The sequence below is a fragment of the Halyomorpha halys genome, unplaced genomic scaffold (assembly GCF_000696795.3).
Source record: "Halyomorpha halys isolate HHAL.00 unplaced genomic scaffold, Hhal_1.1 Scaffold1170.1, whole genome shotgun sequence".
NCBI classification, from domain to species: domain Eukaryota; kingdom Metazoa; phylum Arthropoda; class Insecta; order Hemiptera; family Pentatomidae; genus Halyomorpha; species Halyomorpha halys.
In genome coordinates this window covers 223,329-243,855 of record NW_027114716.1, presented here as the reverse complement: position 1 = coordinate 243,855, position 20,527 = coordinate 223,329, and the positions used below count along the sequence as shown (strand labels likewise).

General features: G+C 30.0%; 1 long non-coding RNA gene across 2 annotated transcripts; it reads left to right on the top strand.

Moving 5' to 3' along the window:
- Nucleotides 1-1,867: 1,867 nt before the first annotated feature.
- LOC106688654 (uncharacterized) lies at nt 1,868-8,489 on the top strand. 2 transcript variants are annotated; one of them, XR_001344345.2, is made up of 3 exons: nt 1,868-2,001; nt 6,829-7,019; nt 8,328-8,489. It is a non-coding gene; the product is annotated as an uncharacterized lncRNA (long non-coding RNA). The 2 variants fall into 2 exon arrangements; XR_010844651.1 differs by lacking the exon at nt 1,868-2,001 and having other exon boundaries at nt 5,887-7,019.
- The last annotated feature ends 12,038 nt before the right edge of the window (nt 8,490-20,527 follow it).

The window sequence follows — 20,527 nt, the reverse complement described above, 5'->3', positions numbered from 1 at the left end:
CGTATCGAAGGCAAACGGGCTTTTTAAAATTTAAATTAATTGTTTGTTCCGGTTGAAAAACTGTGTAATTCTGTCAATCAAAAGTGCACAATCTTATAACGAATCATAACAATAAATTTCCTTTGATATCCCGAATAATTATTTATTCATTGTTTCACATGCTTCTTTGGGAGTCACTTTTAGTAATTTTATTCTAATTTCCAAAGATTTATCGAAGTTGGGAATACTAACTTTTTCGTTCTACTAATCTCGTTGAAATGGAAACACGTAAAATTGAATTATATATGATGAAAATTATACGGCTTGTTCTAACCCTCTGTTTCGAGATCACTCCACCTGGGAGGTGGCAGAGCAGACGTCCTCAACGAGGGAAGGGAAGGACTCGGCAGAATAAAGCCGTCTTACTTTACACCTAACCAGCAGAACGGTCCCTTTACGTTCTAATAATTCCATAACGTAGCCTTTGGCTATAGCTAGACTTTACTACCTTAGCTGGATTGATTTCAAAACCTTATAATGCCACAAGGCAATCAAATGGAGAATACACAGTAAAAGTATATATAATACTCGTACATGAAATGTATTACATATTTTTAAAAAATTGAAAATTATACATAAAATTATAGATAAAAAAATATTCGAACTTGAACAGTTTCAGAGATATGCCCAGAAACATAGTGTAAAACATACTACTTTACAAATAGAGAAAAATGACTACATCGATACGACACTTGAACTGTAGAGAGTAACAGAATTCATCTCACGTAGACATCTAATTCATTGATAGCCTCCAATACAACACTACTATTCTTACATTAACACCAACATGATAAACAATCTCAGACTCGACTGAAGACAACTAACTTACTAACTACTGACATTACGAAACCTAGTGAGCCCCATCCTAAGACAGCAGATTACTACTAATATATCAAATACTATACACCCATGGGGCTTGCAAAGAAAAAAAAATTAGAAACAAATTCAGATTTGATGATCAATTTCCAAATAAATGTTTTGGTTTAGTCTAAAAGGGCTTTTATAGTGGTCTAATTGTTCTTATAAATTTTGGTTTACATATCTTTTATCAAACTCGTGTAAGATAAGCACCTCACCTTCGTTTAGAATCTAGTTTTTTAAAAAATATCTTGGAGTTTTAAATGATTCTATGGCATTGAATATTAATATAACATCGAAACGATCCAAGTCACCACAACATCACCTGACATGTTGCCCCATTGTAAATAATTTCGTTGAGGGAATTGATCAAGAATTTTAATTTTTAAAGTATTTCGCTGTAACCATCTGTTTTTCCACTTATTTATTTTTAATTCATGAATGAACTTTAAAAAAATTAATAAATAATTAATGAAAGATACTCTTGTTTTCTGAAATGTTCTATTATGTACATAAATTAGCATCTTTCCATTAATTTATTTAAGGATATAATAAGAATGTTCCATAAAAAAGTCTCTCAAACATTCCTAAACAACCAATCCGTGAACGTTTCGCTAATTCATCAATAAATAAAAATAAAAGTTTCTTCATAGATAGACCAAAGATAACTACCAAATACTGTAACAGTTACTATTTGTTAATTCTGGAGTTTACGATATTATAAACTGTGGTTCATTCCAGTAGACGAACCCTTATGTAGTTGATATCAACTAATTTTATGCTGGAAAATATCAGCTTTGCTGTGGGGTTTTCTGTAGTAACTCACGAATAAAAATAATAATTAAAATATTTCTCAATGCAGTAACAGTTATTATTTGTTAATGCTATACTTAACTTTCGTATAAACTATGATTCATTCCAATGCTTCAATACACGACTCCTAATGGGAACAAGTTCTATTGGTGTTGGGATTACGTCAGGCCATGTGGTCTCCTAATGAGCCAATGATAAGACTGACTATATAGGCTCCCTGCCACCAGTAGCTATGTATACATTGCAACCGGCAGCTTTGAACAGGGATCAGCAGTATTATTACTGGTAAAGGTATGTATTGAAGGTGAAAATTAAAAAAACTTTACATATATAAGTCTTATTATTCATGTTTTATTCAAAATTTCTGAAAATGCCAATTGAATATATGACAAAAAATATTATTCAATTATCTATTCTATATATTTTACAAGGCATATTATTTTTTGGAATAACTTTCAAAAATTTTGTCAAGGTTAAACGTTAGAGTGCATTTTGATGACGCAGTTACATGCGTCAATCTAACGTGAAAAATTCTCGGTTAACGATCCATTCTTTTAGATATGTACATTTCTCTAGCAACGTTTTAAAAATCGTAGATTTTTCATATCTGTCCATCCTTTAAAACTTATCCATCTTTTTTTAGATTGTATTAAAAAAATGTATTAGAGAATTTAATCAATTAGTTAGGATGCCCTTTTCTGAACACAAGTTTTAACAATAATAATGTTTCATTATTAACACACACAATTTTGATCCAAAATAACTCTCAACTTTTATTTTCACAAATTCTCCAACGTTTCGGCCCTCAGGTCATTTTCGAGGAGACAACCTATACATTTTTTTTAATATTAATTACATCGTTTTCTAAACAACATACTAATGTTTTTGGCTATACCTTAATTATTGATATCATGTTATTTAAAATCTTTTCTCTAGGCTAATTGCCCATGTCATATCTTTAAAATAAATTAAATATTAAAATAATATCATAACAGTTTCAAATAATGTTTTTAAATTGATTATTTACTTCAATAAATTTTTATATTTTAAATCTAAAAGTTTTACACATAAATAATCTTCTCTTTTTCAACTTACAAACATCATTTATAACAGAACCTTCCTTCAACAGGTTAGGACTCTGTTATCACCCAATAATTAAAAATATATTTTTTAAATTTAATACAATTTAATTAACATTCAATTTTAATTTATTTGCTTATAACTTATCATTTCCTAAATCCATAATTCCTGTATTTTTTTTATATATGTATTTTTTTACATTCATATACCCTCTTTTTTGTTTTTTCACATATGCACTCACCTATGAGAACCAAGGATTTCAGTGTTTCAAATAGGTTTTATTGTGTAATGAAAAACCCTTTCTCACTACGATCCGTATAAATCTTTTCTCAGGTACTACTCTGTCGCCCAGATTATGGTCTCGAATGAATCGTATGTTTCTTACGAAGAACATTAAGTCCTTTGGAATAGATTTAGTAATAGTCAAGTTTTATAGTTGTATTTTTTATAAGCACTGCAGTCAGTAAAAATAAGGAGTTCATACTGACTGTGCTTACCATTTTTTAAGGTACAGAGGTCTGTAACTATTAGTAGCGATATTTAGGCCAGGACCTGCCAAATTTTAGTTTTCCTTCTTTCCATATTTTCTTGTCTGGGAAGGTTGCATTGAAAATCTTTTCTCACTAAAATTTTTAGGGTAAATACTAAGTGAGCTGATCCATTCTTTTCCCCCGAGCTTATTAAGAGTTTTTAAGTATTTTCGATATTTACCTGATTTATATTCTAATCGTTCCTGCCTAGCCTTGGAATGCCATCTTTTGAACTCACTCAATCAATTAACGAGTTTCTTCCATTGTTTTCTACCAACAAGTTATTGATACAGTTTAGGTTATAAAAGGTCAGATAAATCTAGTTATAAGATTAATGCTAATATTTTTGGTTAAAGTCCCTATTAACAAGAAACCTAACCACAGGCAGGCTGTTTGAATCTGGAGCTGTTAGACATAGAATTTTCCAATCTAAATCCACCGTGTTCAGTTTCATCAATTTCGCCTCTAGGATGTGGATATTCACTTGCCCCGGTCCTTTTTAGTAGACAGATGGTGTTTTAGTAATTTTATTTAAATGATGTGACAACAAGTTTTTAAAAAGTTTTGATTTACTTGATCAAGATGTTTCGGGTTTCATATTACGTTAAGAGAAATCTAATTACAGCTAAAATAAAATACAATAATTAATAAGTAGAAAAATTTTTTTTTATTACATTCCGTTCTTTACTATCCAATATTTTTTCTTTGTAACATTAATGATTTCGTTTACATAAATTAAAGAATATTACTTTTGTTCTTTTCAGAAAATTTTATAAACTGATGGATCTCAGTTTGGTATGTTAAAAGACTACGTGCAATTTTCCTACCCTGGAAAGACAAAAATAACAAACCTTTTTAGAATGCAGGTTTAATTTTTTGTTGGGTTCAAAATAAGACATCTTGTACATAATAGATATCAAAAATGAAAAAAGTATTGTTTCCAAAAATAATTAAAAAAAACTTCTTTTTTTTTTTTTTTAAATCAAACTAAACTTTCTTAAATTTGTTCGATTTATCAAAATAATTAAATTATTTCATAATATCATAAGACTAAAAAACTTTTAAGCGTCCAAATTATCTGAAAATAAAAAGAAAACTTATAACTAAATTAATTATACTATTGAAAATATTAAATAACGTGAGACCTGGTAGAGGTAATTACTTTTTTGTTTTACTTTATTATAAATAACTTTGTGAGAATCCACAAATCATTTTGATTAAAATAAAATGTCTAAGTTTTTGAATATAAAGTTTTGCACAATGTTTGTTCAGTCTGAGTCTGTATTCTAGTGTCAGAAATTTAATTAAATAGAATAGCGAAGGAAAAATTGTTTGACCGTTAGTTTTCCTTTTCTTCTAATGACTGCAATGAAAAAATTTATTACAATTAAAAACCTATTAAATAAGCGATTGGATTAATTCTTGTATTTTTCCGCGCCACTACTTCGCATTGGTTCTGAACTTTGTCAACTGTGACTGTGTGAATTATTCAAGAAAAAATAATATTTTTAACAATGGTGCAAAGGAACAAAACGTTTTTTTTATAATCTTTAAATTTCTTTCTTGAGACTGGCAATTTTTTACTAAATAATTCAACAACACTATCCAAAATTATAGTCTCAAAACATTTATTTCATTCACATGTCCAACGTTTCGGCCAATTCGGCCATCTTCAGGGACAATCTATTACAAAAGTTTCCATTATTTGTATGATCCTACAATCAATTCATTTATTTAACATTATTATTCATAATTTACCTTACCTTAATTTACTCAGAGACATATCATTTAACACTTTTAAAAACTCCATACAGGCCATTCTGCCCAGGTCAAAATATTTACATCTATGAACAACGTATTACGTACTATAAACGTATAACGTATTATAAAAACGTTTTTATTATGTTCTCTACTCAAGATGTAAAAATCAACGCTAGTAATTTATTCAAGACAATATTTTACAAAATAATAAAGAGAAACCAAGTAAATGAAATTATAAATTTATGGATAACGTGCATATTTTTAATTGTTAAAGTGATTTGATTATTAAATCGATAATATTACAGACATTTTAATGAAACCATGCTAATATTTACTTTCAACAATGTATAATAGGAGATAAATAAGAAGATTGAAATAGATAATTAAGTAATAACTAGTACCTAGAGAGATAATAGAGAAATGACTGAGGAATGGCTTGGTCTGTTCCTGAGTATGGGAGGAGGGACAAGTTTAGTCACGTATCATGTAATGGCACTGTATGATTCTAACCAAGGGCGTACCAAAGATCAAAACTAGGGATTGTGGGCAAACCATAGTCGTTTATAGGTCCAGAGCCAAGAAGAAAAAATGCAGTTATTTCACCCCAATTTTTGATTACTTTAATGAAAAATATGTATAATTACTATTCAAAACTGATGAGTCTGCCAAGCATAGGTAGGGGGAATAAAAAATGGTGGCTGTTTCAAAACATCAAAAAAAAATAATTTTTCATTCGGAGCTATTATCTTTAAAATAACAAACACTACTAGAAAAGCTAAGAGGGAATTATTTAAAACAGAGTAAATTTTCTGAAATGTTAGTCCTAATAGAGCTATTTCCTTTCAATGGTTCTGGAGATATAGCTTTTTAAAAAGCATAATTTCATAAAACATTAGTAGTTAGTGTATTTATTTTGAGAAATCTATATCTCAGGAACTTTATGACGTATAGATGTCTATTAGCACTCAAATTAAAGCTAGTTTAATGTACTGTAAAGTAATTTATGACCTTTATCTTCCTACAAATAGTAGTTTTCATGATATTTGCTAAAATAAATTGATTTGAAGTTGTTCAGACAATAAGTTTAATTTATGAAAAACCTTATTTATAAAATAGTTTATAACCTTTATCTTAGTTTAAGTAGTAATTTTTTTATATTGAAAGGTATTTGACAAAATAAATTCACAAAATGTTAATTTCTAGTTGTTCGGATAAAATGTTTGATTTCTGAAAAAATATATGTCTAAAACCACAAGACGTACATATGTCTCCCAGCACTCAAAATAAAGAAAATTTAACTTTAAAAATTTTAATAACAGTATATTTTTAGGGATTGTATAGTCCTTGTCCCTCAGAACGTTTTTTTTATTAATAATTTAAGAACTTATTATGTTTCATATAATTCTGTATGATATTGTACATCATCACTAGGGGGCGCGGGAAAAATATTTGAAGTCAGAATATTGACATGGTTATTCATTTGTATATACTTCTTTAGGTAATAGTATACTATTATACAATGCAAATTATGCTAAATTACTGTGAAACCGGGTTGAACAAACTAACACACAACGTTAACCTATGCAGGACACCTTAATTAAAACACCGTCCTTGAGAATTTTAGAAAATAACAGAACACTTAAAGCGATTAAGTAATCACGTCATCAATCTCCTCAAAACCGGCTGTTGGAGACTAAATATAAACCATTCTTCTTTAACACTTCAAGAGCGCTCACCTCTGTTACAGAATGTTGGTAGGATCAACTAGCCGATTCGTCGCTGGAAGGAAGGCACTCCAGATGGTCTATTGGAGGACATCCAAGAAGAGTGGAGAAGGAAAGATGATAAAAACCGGGAAGAAAGTGGTCTATGGCGAGGAAGCACCTAACCCCAGCACGGAGTCAGTCAGCAAACCCATTTGGGTTACAACGAACAGAAGTATGTATATGGTTATCGATTGATTAAATTAAGAAAATGTTTTTTTAATAAGATACTAAAATTGTATTTTTAAGTCACTTTAAAATATATTATAAGAATTCTGGTTAGAAGAATTCCAAATATTATGAATATTGCATATATTTGGTAATTAAGTTTACTCAATCAAACATAAACTCCTAAATAATATCTTTCAGAAAATTGATTCAATTGGTGATAATGTTCAAGGAGAAATGTACTTACTATATATCGAGATATAAAGTAAAACATAATAAAATTTAATGTAATACATAAAATTTAATTTTCAGTACCATTTCTAACATAATTTTTCATTAAAAATAGGCTTAAATAATTTTTACACAAAAATTTTATTAGGATTGCCTTTAATAAAAATATATCATGCAAAACACATTGTGTGTTTTATTATAAATTTTTACACTTATTATAATTATATAAATTGTTTTTAACTATATATATAATTATGTAAATAAACATTGCTATCTCCTATCATCAATTAACTTGAGAGGAACAACGCCCACATGTAGATAACTTAAGGCTATGTATTCTGTTCAATCTTCATTGCTTTTAAACTTTAATATTGAATTATAAATTAATTTTTATATTTTTTATTTATTGTTAATCCTTGCAACAAACTTTCTTCTAAAATAATTAGCTCAGTACATTCAATGTTATATCTGTTTTCTCTTATATTATTATTATTTTTTGATTCAATATATAAATTAAAGTTTTAAAATAAAATCAAATTAAATATTGAACTTTTTTTTTTTAATTCAAAAAACCTGATATATAGAAGTTATAGCTGATGTAATTTTTTGGAACTAATTAACGATGAGCAGTTTAATCTATCAGGGTATCTTTAGCATGCTTGTTTAGGTAGTTAATTTTACTGTTTACGTGTTTACGATATAGAGTTCTAACAATCTTGTTTTTCATGAAGTATTTTTATATCTCTATGAGTTAAAAAGAGAACAGAAGAAATATAAATAAATATAGGATCTTCAAAAATAGAACCATACGAATGAGTTAGAGTATATAGATATAGATATTAAAATTAATTAATGATATTTATTTCCCACTATATGGGGGATCTTTGTATTGATTTCTGACTTATAAAACGTTTTTGATTTTTTTTTTAAATGGACTTGAAAAATATATCAAGATTTTGTCAAAAGTGATAGTAAATATCTAATAAGAAATAAGAAAATATCTATAAATACAATAGATAAATTACTTTTTATATATATTAAGATTTATTGAGATAAATTTACAATATATATTTTTGTTTTTCAGAGATAAACGTTGTGGAATCGAATTAATGCGACTTCGGTGTATCTCTAAAGGAAGCTGTGAACACATGCGAAATAATTTGTTTATTATAATTTAAGAAGGTGATAGATATATAAAAAAAATGTATAATTTGTAAATAAAATTTTGTATATTTTTATTATTTAATTCTACAAGTTTTTTATTATTCAAGGTGTTATTTTCTTTATTAGTGGCAGGATGTCAAATGTATTAAATCAAAGCTGTATTATTAAATTAGCTGAGGATATTAGGAAAATACTGGAATTCTTACCATACTTTCATATAAAGAAAGAGAACAAAATTTTTACTCTGTTTCCTTCAAACAATTAAAAGTAATCCTTCACAGCATCCAAAGCTCGGATGCAACAAATACAAAATATGTTACCAAAACAACTACCAAGAAAAATATTGGAAGCGTGCTATATTATTTCCACTCCTAAAACCATCTACGACTGAGAATGAGCCGTTCCACTAAAGTTCAGTCAGCTATTTGCCCCACATGAAAAACATGTTCGAGAAAGTAATTCTAAATTGCTTTAGGAACTTTTGCTCTGAAAATGAACTTAATTAAGAAAGTCTTGTTCTCTAAATGAAGTAATCCGATTGTACGAAAATTGAAAATGTTTTGTTCTTAAAATGAAGTGATTCCACTAAAACGAGCTGGATTTTAGAGTCAATTAAGTACGGAACATTAGTCGGGTTACAAGCAACTTCAACGAAAACAAAGGAACTGCAATGATAGCCGATAGCTGTATTTATTATTATTTATTTATTTATTCATTAGTTTGATGATGGATATGTAACACCGAACTGCTGCTGCACATCTGTATTGCTTGTAAGGCGGGGGAAGGTGGAAATAAATAAATAACCCCTTAGCTGTTCCAAAGCATTTGATTTGGTGAAATAGGAAATACTTGGTCATCGACTTATCGGCCTACAGTGGCCTGAACAATTATATCGTCACCCAATAATGTTTAAATGACCGATATTTGACAGTTGAAGTGTTTAGTGGAGCCCCAAAGCTCAACTCAGTATTTCCAAATAGGCCTTATAATAGTCATGTAGATCAGTCTTTTGTAATGGATTGGCAATTTAGACCTTTTGTCTAGTAAATGTTGTAATAGTCGGAATCGACGAACAGTTTCTTGTCTTTTTAGTCTTGTATGAGGATTCCATGTCAGTCGTTTGTCGAGATGTAGTCCTAAGTAACGGATCTGTTCGATAGGAATAAGTGGGGTATTATTAAAGTATATTGTAGGGCAAGAGGTCATGGGTTTACGACGGAGGGTAAATGTGATTTAGTGGGATTTATTGGGATTCATTTTAATCCTCTAGTTTTGGCACCATTGGAGGGTTTGGGATACAATGTAAGGAACATTGTTCACTGACAATAGGCATGTGTCATCGGCATAAGTGGTGAGGATAGTGTTAGTCATCACACTTAAAATTAAATTAAAAATAAGGGTCAGAGGTTCAGTACTTTGTAAGGGAGTACTGTTACTAGACCAGTAGTGCAGGGAGGCGATTTGGTCAGAATCACGCTCGACGGGCAGATTTTTATCTAATTAACGGTACCCAATTTAGGAGGCTGGATAGACCTCAGGACCAAAACCCACAAGGGTTGACTCACGGCTACAGTGTAACAAAAAACAATTTTCTGCCCTGCCAGATTAGAACTCGAGTCCTTGGATTTAGTAGCCACAGACCTTACCCCACGGCTACCCGCACTCCCCTCACACTTAAAATAAATAACATTAAAAACAAATTAACCCGAAATATAACCTAACTTGGTTGTAACTTTTGATCGATATTTAGGATTTTGGGCGCACATCCATAAGAAAAATCAGACTGACAGCTTATTCGATATCATCCTCAAACTTTTCGTTACTCTGAAAGATACTAATTTATAAATGCAAATTACGCACGACTTTATTATATGGTTCACCACTATTCTCCAATCTTGCCAAATACACAGAAAATCGGTTACAGTCTTTTCAAAATATTATAATACGAAAAATAGTAATATATTTGAAAGATTATAAAATTTCTGATATCCAGGAGGACTTTCAATCGCCTAAAATAAGGGACTTATTAATTGTAAGGCCTGATTTCCTGACCTGAACAAATCCCTCTTTCATTTAACTAAAACCAGCAAGAGTACCTCAATAACTTCACTGGTTTGGTATAGTTATGTTTCTTCTTAGAATTGAAATATGTCTCATGTTTCCTGGGTTTGTTGGTCACCGGGTAACAACGATAACAAATGAGTTGTTTCAGGTATTTTCATGAATCAAGGATTTGTGTTTGAAAACTTCCAATCTTGTCCTAACAGGTGGTTACATAGTTCCTTAAGATATCATAATATCGTTTGATGAGTGGGCTTTAAGATTCATCTGACAGATAACCATTTAATCAGCAACATTACCTGTAACTTTATAAAAAAATAAAGTAAATCAACTACTTTAAACCATCATTGCTCTCTCTTCAAGTGAATATACACCTAATTTTTGGGACGAAGTCGTCAGAAGCTGTACTGAGTGGCCATTTGCAAGATTACTCTCTTATCGGCTAATAAATAAATGTCCACCGTAAAGTAGGTTCGATCGGACGACCTCTATAGGAGATCCGGGATAAGGGTCTCGGGAAATCCGTTTCCTTCGATACCATCTTAGCCTTTTGTTAGTTCTTACCTTTTATATAACAAGACCTAACCTGTCCTCGGAACTTGGAGCCTTTATTCATCTACGGTGACGCTATCCGGGGATCTCCTTTTTTTTTCCTGATCTTTTCAACAACACCCTTTTCACGACATTGTAAAGGTCAGGTTTACAACTCCAATTTGTTGGAGCAAAACGCAAGTCTTAAACAAGATTTTTTTCGTGATGTTTATGTAAGATTATACACTGTATTCTTTATACGAGTATCAAGCCAAGACGGAAGATTATTTGTAAGACTTTTTTTTTAACAAATTAGTATCTCGAAACAATAAAGTCTTAACAATCAACCTTACCTAACTAGACTAATGGACGATGAGAAGACCTCAAAAAAGGTGAAGGACGATTGAAGATTTCCCATTAAGAAAAAGAACTTTCTGAAACAAGCAGTTCCAATATTGTATTATAAATCTGTAGATTTAGTCCTCGTATTCACAGAGTCACTGGAACAACGTGGCTTGCGAAAATCAAGGATATCGGGCCATTTTTTTTTTTTTTTACTTATTTTTTTTATTACTTGAAAGAGAGAGTAACAAAAACTTTGGATAATGACAGTTCAGTTCCATACTGCCAACAAATATAGATGCGCCTTGTAAACCACAAAATGCATGTTATGAAACAGTTTGGAAGTCTCTTTAGCAGACAGCTTTGACAATACATGAGTGATGGATTAGAAGAGTGGACACAAAAGTATTTTAGATACTCAAAATGTGGTCATCGCTCATATTTTTAGAACAGAAGGAATTTCATGAGATCTGGAAAATACGGCTATTTTAGAGGAAGTATTAAATCGACTTGGGGGGTGTTTGAAGTCAGGTAGAAATTAATGAGATTATTGAAGTAAATTGAGTAGTAGTAAGGAATCGAATTTAGTCGGTTTGAACTAATGAAAAGGGTCTAGTTTTTTTTTTTTTTTTTTTTTTTTTTTTTACACGCAGTCTCAATTTATTTTATACTACTTATGCTTTGAACCTATCAATATTTTCTTGTAACTTTCAGATTGCCTGGAGTATTTCAATCGGATTACTTCTTCAAAGGAAATAAACCTTAATAAAAATCCAAGGCATTCCAATGCATCAGGGATTGGAAGCTAGAAACTTACCTTAATTTTTACTTAGAAAAATTTTGTTTTGTAACCTCAACATCAACAAGGTTTTTGTTTATTTATAACCCCCTTTCTAGTAATTTCTGAAATATGGAGGATTATCTAGATGTGACAGACCTATTTTAACCATAGTGAGGAGTCAAGTTTTCATTCCGCGGAACAGCTACAGAAATAAAAGTTGACTCAAGGCCGAATTAAAACCAGCGCCAGATAGAGTTGACGCTCCTCTACCTCGCCTACAAATGGCCCGACGTCAACAAGCCACTTTCCTGGTAGAAACAACATAGCACCCGTTATTTGGACATGACCTTTGGACTATGGAATTTTTCAATGTTATATATAACAGGAGCCTTCGAAAATGTATTTATATGTATATATAGTTGACCGTAAAGATTTAAATATAAGTAGATGGTCAGGGTTGCGGTCAAAAAAAGAACAAATAGTTTGAAACTATTACCCTGACCATCTACTTATATGAAAATGTATTTACATTGCCATTCCTATTTTTCGAAAACAGCTCAAAAATTGTATTTTCAAACGACAAATCATTGACTTAGAAATATATGTAATAATATTTCTAATTCGGATTAGCTAAAAAATAATCATTTCCTGAAAATGTAATTTAAAAAAAAAAAATATGGAGCGATGACAAATAAAAAAAATATTGGAAATACTGAGCAAGCTAAAATGCACTTAGCAGATGTTTGATTACTGTTTATAATGATGAAATGGTAGTATTTTATTTATTATTAACGATGTTTCATTATTAAAAAGGTATATAAACTTTAATACAGTACTACAATCGAAGATTAATTGAAAGGATCAGGACCGAGAAACTTTATATTGGCCCAGACAATCGACGGTGGAAACTCCCAAACGGTTTCCCTATGGAATTGAGAGATACAGGCCCAATAGAGTTTTCGTATAAGCCAGTTTCCTAAAACTCAATTTGACCGTGCTAAACCTCAGGTTTAGTCAGCCGTGTAAGTAACAGAGTTCGCTGAGTTGGAGTAAATCTCAGGAAGTAACGTCCCAATGAAGATAAAGTTACTTTTAGTGTGATAAGATAAACTTATAAAAAAAGATGGGAGGTGTGATAATATAAACTTTATTAATAAACTTCAATAATGATAGAAATTCAATATTTATGTGCTCTTTTGTCTAAGTTAAATTTATTTTTTCTATTTAACCAAGCTTGACCTGCCGAAGCCATTACAGACAGCAAGACATCTTAAATTATTCTAGTTTAATTTATAATTGTTAGAGACTTTAGCGTTTTCTTGTATAAAGATAGAAAGATTCAAACAAATTCTGTCAAATAAATTATTATTATTTTCAGAATAACGAGACTGAATAAATAAACACCTGGAAACAGATGTTTAAACCTTCAAAACGAAGGTTAGAAAAATCTTATAATACTGCAGGACTGTAAATCCACCGTAATAACAGCCATATAACTCGTTATGTTATGTGAAAGACCTTGGTGTGGTCCACCAACCCCTTGGGGTGGACTAAAAATTATTACAAAGGACGTCATACAAACACGAGGCTCACCCACTCCTATCTTATTTCAAAACAAACGCCTCCGAACTGCCAGTTTTGTAACAACGATTTGACAATTAGCCATATTTTCCAATAATGCCCATATTTCACATCAGACCTTAGGATCAAACCCGGATATATAAAAAACTCACAGAGACGATGATAAAATAATAAAATTAGTATTTCAGTTTTTGAAATCAAAAAGTTTACTGACACAAATATAATATCAAAAAAAAAAAAAAATTAAACAAATGTGAGAAAAATTAAATGTATGAATGGCGTTGATGACCAATATTTTACACTTACAAACAAAAATAAAACTCCCCTCATCTTCAGGATGATAAATCTAATGGTTAACCTTCCAAGTGAAAACAATTTTTATATGAATAATGAAGCAAGAGGTATATCACTATTAAATCAATAATGCTTATTTAGTAGCTTTTGTTGTTTTCAACTTAGTTTATTCAGACACCATTGCTTATGAATAAAGCAAGTCTCTATCTAAGAAAGATGTTTCACAAGTTTGATATTCAAATGCAACCATAACTCTTAACATATTTAATTAGGTATCATCCTTTAGAACTCAAATAACTAAATAATTCTTCGGTATTTATTATACTGGAAATAAATTAGATATTTATAAAATGTATAAGTATAATTAAAGTAAATACAATTATTTATTTTAATAATCTTTTATTTATTTATCCAATTTACAATCTTCTTTAACAATTTTTGTAGTGGATGGTATGCTAGTAATTTATATTGATTTATTGAACCAGTCTGAAACGAAACACAGAATGCTACAATTGTATTCGTGAAGATTTCAAAAATTTCATATCACCTGTCAAAGGCCACTTGATCAGTCCCAGCCTTCGGCTCAACTCTGACATTTCGGTTTCGTTATCTCCTGTCAAACGGTTCAGTTTAATTTCCCTTTTCTTCTTTTTTTCTCCCTTTTTTCTAGCTCCACGATTATACTTGGTAAAAAAAAAATCTTACCTTAACTATGTTACATATTTATTATATTCTTTTATGAATTTGAGGGTTTTTATTGGTCACTATGTAATCTCTCAACGCCTTTCTTCTTGCTTGTAAGTTAATTGTTAATTAAAAGCAATATTTAATTTACTTAATCGTTTAAACAACTCTAAGTTATCTTAATTAATTCACAGCCACCCTATATTTCATAATTATTAAATTCATTTTTCTTAAATTCATTTCGTGTATTTTGTTAGGAAATCCTAATTTTTGATTGAAATGTATATCATTAAAACTAGCGGATGATTCATTGGTTAATTTTTATGACGAATAGAGTTTTTCATGATAACTTTCGATTATTTTGATAATATGAATTACAATTTTTTTTCATATCTGATGATAATATTTAACTTCTTTAAGATTGAAAGTATGGGTTTTATTTTAAAAGAAACATACTATAACATAAAACGAGGCGATGTCTCAGTTCTTGAAAAATGTTCTTTCATTTAGTGAAATGATTTCCATTATCTAGACCAGCTTCATTAATTTATCTCAATATGTTAGTAAATAGTGATTTACTAACATATTGAGATAAATTAATGAAGATGGACTAGATAATGGAAATTTCGTCCGAAATGTACTCTAAAATAAAAAATAAATAAAGTAAGAAGTATTAAGAACTTTCCTAGAAAATAAATAAAAAGTGAAGTAGAATACTATAATCAAAAGTTTAAGAAATAAAGTTAATTAAAAAAGTTGGTTAAATAATAATAAGTTATAATGCAGTAACTAGTTAACTTTTTTTACTGTTTAATATAATGGACGTAGTTTAATTACTTTAGGAAAATAAGAGTAGGAGGGATGAAAAAAATTATTTTTATAACTTTTTATTAATCACTATAAACTCCTAATGATTTAAACTCTACAACGTTTGACAGGTAAACAAAAAAATTCAAGGTAATTAATTTAGTAAATATTTTCAAAGCTTAATATATATATAAAAAAAGAAGAAAAGTGTACTCTCTTAAATATTGAAAACACACAAAAAAAGGTGCAAAGGGCGGCATTATCAGTCACCAAAGTAGACGTGAAAAAAAATCGAGTTACAAGTTGATTTCCTAATCTCAGATTAAAATAAATAAATGAAGATTATGAAATGGGCAATACATTTTTCAGAGAATTAAATTAATAAACAAATTTGTACCTGTTGGATTGTTCAAAAGTAATGAATATTCTAGCTATCCGATTATCGTTAAATATTTGATAGCATATCAGATCCTTTTTGTGTTAAGTTCTTTTAGCTTATTCTTAGTTCTCCTTGTTCTGTCCTTTTAGTTTCGAAATGAAACCCTATATGCCATCGTCATGAGACCTTTATCACTAGTTCGAGATTGTAAAACACTCAGTAATTGATTTTTTAATATTAATGCTTCCATTAGACTCACTTGCTATTCAGCCTGCGAACTAGTAATCTTAGAACGGAATCGTCTCCGTTTTAATCAAGCATATCCATTTTAATTACATGAGCTTGTGGAACACAGGGTTAGCTAGGTAGAGATACATGACTAATATTTTAATCGAATTATATAATTAAGTAAAAAAATAAAACATATAGATTGATTAAATTTTTCGCAATTTTCATGATTCAGCTTCTACATATTGAGTGTTTCTGGAGCACCTGAAAAAAAAAAATTTATTTATACATTATGGCTTTATAGTTAATTTCATATATTAAACTCTAAGAATATGAAACAATAAATAAAAGAAAGGAATGTTTCTGGTATAATGGTAATCCTAAAAGCAAGTTCTAGTTCTTTCGTTTATTTCCTATAATATTCACAACACTTCATAGATTGAAATGTGTTTGTTTTTCTAAATAATTGTCATTTTGTTGTAAGCAACTGTGAAGACGCGCAACTATTTGATGTATGCCTATAACATATCGGTTTTTGATTTAATTTCCTTCTATCTCGCCAATTCCAGATTACGTAGCGGTTATAATACAGGATATAAACTTTTTGTAAATAGAAGGGGAACATTGAGTCTGGATTCAGTGGAGCCGTCACGAAATAAAATCCATCCGTCCAAACCGGCTCTGCTGCAGAAACGAGGTTGCTAAGGTGAGGCCTTGGAGACACTTGGCCTCATGCTGTCATATGGGCTACTTGAAAAAACATTGAACCTCATATCACCCACTGTCACGCGTAGCGAAGCCAAGGTGTTCTAATACATTTCTTAGACCGAAAAACACGATTATACCAAACCACAAAAATCAAACAGTCTTCCGATGAAGTCATAGTCACAGTGCTGATTTTGATGGTTGATTTTGTATCTCCTCAAACCACAATATCGGAGGCAGGAATTGTACAATAATTAAAACACAGACAGGCTATTCAGAACCGAAGAAGAGAAATATCTCTAGATGCCAAAAGTACAGTCAATACTTCTTTGCTTACGATTCCTTTGTAAAGTAGGTTAATGTTCCTTAAAAGTTTTAGTTATAAGGGGTAAGTTTTTACTATTGCTAACTCTTTGTAACTGACTATTTTATGAGGTAGGTCAGTAGCATACCATTATATGTTACACTAGATCGAAGTTCTGATGGGTGACGTGACTGGGGCCATGTTAGGATTGGGCGCACTCTTGCCGTATACCATTGTCTTGCCGATCTTTATCATCTTGTCACCATTCTTCTGGGAGGTCCTCCAGTATACTGTCTGGACGGCCTTCCTTCCAGCGACGACACGGCTTGTTGATCCAACCAACATCTGGAATAAATAAATAGATTGAGTAAGGTGGTGAAAGTTTAATTTAAAATAATCAAAAACTAGATGTCGAAATGTGTTAATTATGGAAACGTTAAGTTAATTTTGAGAACCTCGGATTATTCCAAAATAAGCTCTATTTTCTAAAGTTTAATTCAGATAGTTTTCAAGCTACACACAATAGAATGCTACTTGTTTGGTTCGTTTAACATGAAATTAATTAATTGTCATACTTGAAGATAAGTAGATCAGCTAAGGTTCTAAATGCCATTTCAGCTGCTTGGTTGATAATGCAATTATTCAGCATAAATAAAATACTTCAAATTGTTTGATTCCAATGAAGACTCAATAAAATACATTCACGACTCTTTGGAATTATTGTATTTTATTGTTTCATATCTTGTATTAATTATTATTGCAATCAGTATTGTTTACAAAGAGAAAAAGAAAAATTTAAATATCAATTTAACAAATAAAAAGACTAAAACTTAGTAAATAATTATCAATAATTCTAGAATATAATCTTTTTCCACAGTAAACTGCATTATTACTTGAAGTAATGTTGCCATCTACAATATAGCTATCTCCAAACTGCAGAAGCTGGTCTCTAACATACAACATGGCCATAGCTTAACCATGGCCGAGGAAAATGATCTCGTATACTTCTAACATGGCCCATAAATCGTGTGAATACTATACTCCTGCTATATTGAAGCCATAAATATTAGAGAAATACCTGTAAATCTTATTTACTAATTTTATTTTGCGTTCATTACTGATATCAACAAATTTTTATTTTATAATAATTCATTACAAGCTCGTGTCTTACATTTTTTAACATATGGTATTGCTTTAAATTAATTCATCTTATAAAATATTTTTTTTAAATATTATTTATTATCTGTCAAAAACACAATAGTTCATATTGGTTTTCAATATCAATTAATATAGAGGATACTAAGAATAAATAAAACCAAAATGCATAGAATATTGTGCAAGGTTTTTAGAAATTATAATACATTTACCTAAATAATTCGTTCTGGAATTGTTTCTGTTTAATACAAAGTGTTGTGGTAAATATTAACGGACCCTGTGAATCCGTAGACTCTCTCAATATTTACTTTGGTTGGACAAAGAGTTGTTATCTGGTTTAGCCTAATTTAGAGAATCCTCGAAGATATAATTAATAGAACGAATTGTTTTACAGTTCTTTTTCTAGATATACCTTGGGCATTAAGTACGTAAACTAAGTTAATAAACAGCATTATGCATTATAGAAAAGAATAACTAGTTTTGCAAGGGGTAGATATTGTCATTATTTTTGCACTACGGAAAATGCCAAGTGGTTACAATTCTTCCATTTTCTAATCAATAACACACGGGAAGCAAAAAAACATTTTTTGTTCAGTGTAGGTAAATGGTAATAGACTGAATTTAGGTGCATTAATATACTGACTTATTTGATTCGGATGGACTCTACTGATTATAAATAATGTTTTCGGTTATTGTTATCTTTACTGAGAGCCTCAGTAAAAGGTTTTCCTCCTTCTAGATAGAATGCTCTGAGGATTATTATTTTGGGGTTGAAAATTTTAACAAAGAAAAATAAGCTTGAGGGAATTGAAGCTGACTTAAATGAATTAAAGATTAGAAAAACATCATAAATAAGTAAATAAAGCAACAATCCTTAAAATATATTGAACAAAAAAAAATACTATGAATTTTAAAAGAAAAAATAAACAAGATAAAAAATTATAAAACTAATTACTTTTTTGTATTAAAAAAAGGATAACAAAAATATTTATTCTGTGTTTATAATAAAAAAATAAGAAAAACTGAGATATGTGCCGTGAGCAATGTGGATAGATATTTCTATATCTGATCTCGTTCTGATGTAATCAAAGATACTTCTTGAAGTAAAACAAAAATCGGAACACACACTTGCCCCTGCGGCGTAAGTGTATGTGGCTTGACCTGATGCATTGGACATACTGTTAATAGAGTCGTTGCTGGGGATCTGATGTAGAAACAATCCAGGCTTATAGTATTTGCAATGTTTATAATCGGGGACTGCCGCCCATTTACGTGAGATGGAACACTTACATATTTTTAATACACAAAAATGCACTATATAATTAAAATAAATCCATTTCTATATTAATTATTAAGTTTAAATATAAAAAAAAATTACAAACTTTTTTTTAATGCTGCTTCATCAAGAAATTGGTCATTAAACATTCTCCTGCACCGAGATATTAAACTTGGTCTTATAAAATAATTTTTGGAAGATTTCAGCAATAATAATGTTCTTTATCATTTATCTTTCAATCATTTTTTGGTTTCAGGGTGGAGAAATTGAAAGCGGGAAACTTTGATAGACCTTCAATCCATTATCACATGAATAACGAGAAAGTTTGTGTTTAAAGTATACCGTAATTTAGGACATCCCTACTATCTTTGGGACAGTCTGCAGGAGAGAAAGAAACTTCAGTCAATGAATCTATCTTTGGAATATGTCCAATTAAAAATAAAATCAAAAACTATTTTTTTGCCAGATGTCCTACAATGCTACGAAGTGGCTTATTGCTGAGCCTTACAAAGAGAACTGCCCTGGCACAAATATTTTTGTGTGATTTGATTAATTCTAATTCGTTATCATAAATATTCCAATTGTGAAATAAAAATCATTTCATTATTAAAATAAAATAATAATTAAATTTAGAACTTTCAGGCCTACATTTTTTATCAAAAATTACCGGACGTTTCGTAACATATACTCTTTGTCCTCACTAGGTTATAAATAAACAAATAACAGTATTTTATTAATAACATCACAATTTTTATTGATTCATTTTACTCTTTTATTCATTTTACAGTTTATTTTAACTCTCCAACGTTTCGCCCCTCAGGCTCTCCTTGCTCCTTAAAATTGTTTTCGTATTATTACCATATTATTCCCTCACAAATAACACTAATATTTTTAAATATACCTCAATTATTGACTTGTCACAATTCACTAAATAACGTCTTTCACTTGCGGGCCAAATGCCAATGTCATATAAAGTTTTTGTTTTGAAGATT